Source organism: Cygnus atratus, chromosome 4 (genome assembly GCF_013377495.2).
Source record: "Cygnus atratus isolate AKBS03 ecotype Queensland, Australia chromosome 4, CAtr_DNAZoo_HiC_assembly, whole genome shotgun sequence".
In the NCBI taxonomy this organism is placed as follows: domain Eukaryota; kingdom Metazoa; phylum Chordata; class Aves; order Anseriformes; family Anatidae; genus Cygnus; species Cygnus atratus.
This window is the reverse complement of record NC_066365.1, coordinates 24,701,299-24,705,765: the sequence shown is the minus strand read 5'-3', so window position 1 is coordinate 24,705,765 and position 4,467 is coordinate 24,701,299.

The following is a 4,467-nucleotide window of genomic DNA, read 5'->3' as shown; positions in this document are numbered from 1 at the left end:
ATATCTGTTTGAAGTGAAATTGCCAGAAGGATTCTATACAAGGAAGCTGATTCACTTTTATAAGAGCTATACCAGAGTAAGTGGCAGAGATTTCAATGTTCTCTGCCCACCTGTGGGTCTCTTGAACTGCAGCATTCATGTGTATATAAGGTTAACTACTTGCTATGTTAATTGCTGCAATACCTCTTCAAAGTCAGACGGTGTACAACATCCTGAACTCTTAGTCATTTATGTAAATAGAAATATCTAGATGAGGTAAAATATAGCTTTTTCTGAAGTTTTAAATTCCAGTGTTCTAAAAATATCTTTATTTCCTCTTCTCTTCTGTAGGTTTTGTTTGCAGCTGTGGGAAAGTGCACTGAAAGTTGGTTTTGCAATTTTTCTGAAAGCAGGCAGAAGTGTGCTTATTCTCATGTGCTATAGTGAAAGGTCAAAGACGTGTAACTGAGATCCCTGTTTCCTATTCTTCTTTCTTTAGTTTCTCAAGATTGTGGCTGCTCAGACAAACATGTATCACAAAGAAAAGTGCTAATGAAGTATCTTGGGCTGTTTCTGTGGAGCATCATGTGAGCTAAAAAAATGGCCCTTCAGTTTGTCTGAAATCAGTGAAATGGGTGATTATGGGGAGAATATGTTCTTGGTGACTGCTGAAGAGAGGCAGTTGTGTGGTGGTATATCTGGAGCTTATCTTTTCGCTGAAATGCTCGTATTCATGGTTGTCCAGTGGAAAGATACAGAAAGGGAAGTGGCAAGGGTTTGATTAGAGTGTCTGATGGATCTTTTACATTCCGCTTGGATATGACTATGCTAAATCTCTGCTTCACAAGGCTAAATCTAAAGCCTTAAGCCATCCAGAAATCCTGGCCCAGGTGTCAGACCTATCAGCAGATGACTTTCCTTCCCTGAGTGATCTCTCTTTTGGATGAAAGTAGGAGGGCTAGAAACCCTCTGATGAAAGTAAAAGCTGAGAAAGTGCAATTCTGTACTAAGAAATCAATTCTGCCTCTTCAGTGATAATAATCTCCATCAGATTTGCCCAGCAGATGACAGCCGTGAATTAGCACAGAGTTTATGAATAATTAAAGGACCTGAATACAGGTCCTTTACAATACAAGTTGTGAATGCTTCACTGCTTAAAGCATGCTTGCTTGAAAGTGGTTAAGTTTTTTCATTAAGGTTTATTTTTACTCAAGATCTCCATCTTATCCTCTGAATCCCTGAAAATAGTATGTTAGACTGTCTCTGTACACAAGTCAGAAGACACTTGAGCTTAGATTTGGTATGCAGTTCAGAATAATGGCTTTCTATATACACAGTGGAATTAAGCTGCTTATTTTAAAGATGTGTTTTAGGTTTGGCCTGTTTTTTCTTTTAGCACTTTTACTTCTTATATGTCTTTACCTGCCCCATTGTCTTACTGTTTATTGTCCCCTTCAAAGAAAGAGCATAACTCTGTGTTTACTGTCCCTATCAGTTTAAATTACAGATCTGACCTGACATTAAACTGTTCCTTTTTTGCACTGGAGGAAAAAAAAAATCCAAAACAGTAAGTCATATGATATTATCCTTCACTTTCATTGAACCATCTGCACTTCTGGAGCCAGAGCTGCAAACTGTCAACATCTCTTGATGCAAAGCAAATAGACTTGGCTAAAAGGGAAGTTCAAGCTTGGAGAATCATCCTGTAGAAAGTTTAGAGCAGTTCAATGCTGGAGGAAGGAAATCATTATTTGTCAGAATAACCCCATCCTGCCCCAAAGCCACAGCATTAGAACATACCTAATGCTATACCCTTAAAGATTAGGCTCGTATGGAAGACTTCAGTGGAAATCAGATATTAGTTATAATGAAGTTTATTTTTAGTTTTCTGTTTGCAAAGCTTATGTCCCAAACAAGAGAAAGAGGCCTAGCCTCCCACATCAAGTCTCCCTTAATTTAAGTAAACTAGTAGGAGGACTAGTTACTGCATGGATTGCTCCCTCAATAATGAAATTGATACATATGATTTTGATATGCATAAAACAAGTCAATTTCAGGTTCCCAAGCTGTACAGAACCATAATTATTGTGGTGATTGGGATTATGTACATTTTCCCAAAGATTTCCTTGAATCAAGGCACTAAAAAATATAAATTAACATTGTAATGTCACAGAAGGGTGGAAATGCCTTATGAATTGGTCTTTCATGTGGGATTATAAGTGAAAAAAGTGTAATATTTATTCTTTCCCCTGAAAAGATTCCAAATTGAGACTAAGGACATGCTGAGAAATAAGCTTGTATTTTATAGAACCATAGCACTGAATGTTCATTACAAATAATGATCACTATTTGAGTCTAGATTATTACTTGTCATTTTATGTTCTTGGCAATAAGCATCTCTAATTTAAAATATTTATTTTTTCTTTTGGCTAAATTTCCGTTAAGAACTGGAACAGTTGTCTTAAAATGATGATCTCCCAGGCAAAATAAATTAAGTCTTGGAATTATGTCAAGACTTTTAACTGAAGACAAAGTTTCAAAACAATCTTTGTGCAAAATGAAGCTTACTTTCTCCCTTTAGCTCATCTTTCTACCTACTGCTACTCCGGGTGTTTCTGTTTGTAAATCAAACATATGCTCTTTCTCTTGCTTTCTGGAAGACTTCCAAAGTTTGGGGGGAAGTCTTACAGGAAACCTTTCCAAAACATATTTAGGACTTGTTCTTCCTGCACAGATGAAACCCTCAGATGTGTTTTAATACAGGCTAACTGAAACTGGAAAAAATACAATATTTGGTTTGGGGCATTTTTTTTTAATTAAAAAGTAGAGGCTTGATGGCTATTTTTTCCTTTTAGAATTTGCATCAGGAGTTTTAGTTCATTGTTACTTCCTTGTTTCTTTTAGTAAGTTCCAGATGTGCTAATAATTTGAGATTTATTTTTGGTATAAATGTTTATTTGATCAAATAAGCCTGTATTACATTCTGAGACTTCCTTATCAGACGGAAGTGAATGCAGTCTTTACCCTTCATGAAGGAATGCTATATAGTTTTGATTTGAAAACTTCTGTCTTTGAGTTACAAAAATAATCCAGAATAAAAGAGCTATATGCATAAGAAAGATATGGCTTTAATTCTTTCCCAAACATAGTCACTGATTTTCCGGGTGTTCTGGAGTCTAACTGTATATCTTATTAATCTAATTTTGTCTTGTGTGACTATTTGATATACCACATAAACTGTATCCATTCTTAGGATCCTACCAATTCACAGATTTAGAATTTTGTACCAGTGAAACACCACAAGTTAATTTTGCAATATCTAAAGTGATTGGCTCTAATTAACTTTAAATTTCTTTCCTCTCTGTATTTTTTTCCCAAACATCAAAATTCTGACCTTCTATTCTATTATTTACACTCTTTAATTATAACTGATTAGTATTTGTTCTTTCATTGATCCCCTGGAAAATAATCCTTCATGTTTAACAGGTATTTGTTTTGGGGCAGCAAGGAACAAAAGCGGTCAAGGGAACAATATATGTTCAGTACACATACTGACTTTATACAGTATTCCCAGCATTATTTGAATCATGTTATTAAGAGCAACTGCTGGGTTACTGCCTAACTTAGTGTGGTCTTTGCTAGTTAGTTGGCTTTGCGCATGCTATCATTATTGTTATATATTCCCTTTTCAGTAAGCTGTGCTGAAATACTGCTTAACAGGGAGAGAAGCAGAGGTAGGCAATTATCAGTATTAGGACCTGACTAAAGTTTGCTGACTTCTTTAAGTTTTATGTCATATCTTTTGTGCTGCTTATTCACATATTAGGAAATATTCAGATCTTCTATATCATGCTCTGATGTTAATGAAATAAAAGTAGAAATGAATACAATCAAGTCAGGTAGATGCATTAAGGAATGCTGATGGTATGGATACGATCATATGTTCATACAAAATAGGCTTTAAAAGTACCAGTGTTAACATAGCCAAAAATGAACGTGGGGAGAGAATGGTGAATAATTCAAGGTATGTGTGTCTGCTTCTTTTCTTCTCCCCACAGTCTTACTACTCCCTGACTTCCACAGAAGATAAATATTAGTGCTTCCACTCTAGTTACAATCCTGAAAAACGAAACGAAACCAACAACAATGCTTAAATCACTGAAATTTAAGTCACTACTTTAAACTTAAAAAAGGGAGGGTGACTATTATTTTTTCCCAGCTTTGCTAGGGATCATTACATCATCTTATGCTATGAGCTTAAATAAATTACTGTGCACAACTGTATTTTTACTCAGGAATGGAGCCTATAGAGTACAAAGGTTTGCTTCATAAGTATAACTAGTGATTGAACTAGATCAGAAGGTCCAGAGGAGCTCAGAAAGTAGAAGGCCCATCAGTTTAGTTCCATTGCCATTATATGATATGCTCCATCTAAGAAGTCATGGCACCAAAATGGACATGTACAAAATATAAAACAAACAGATCACT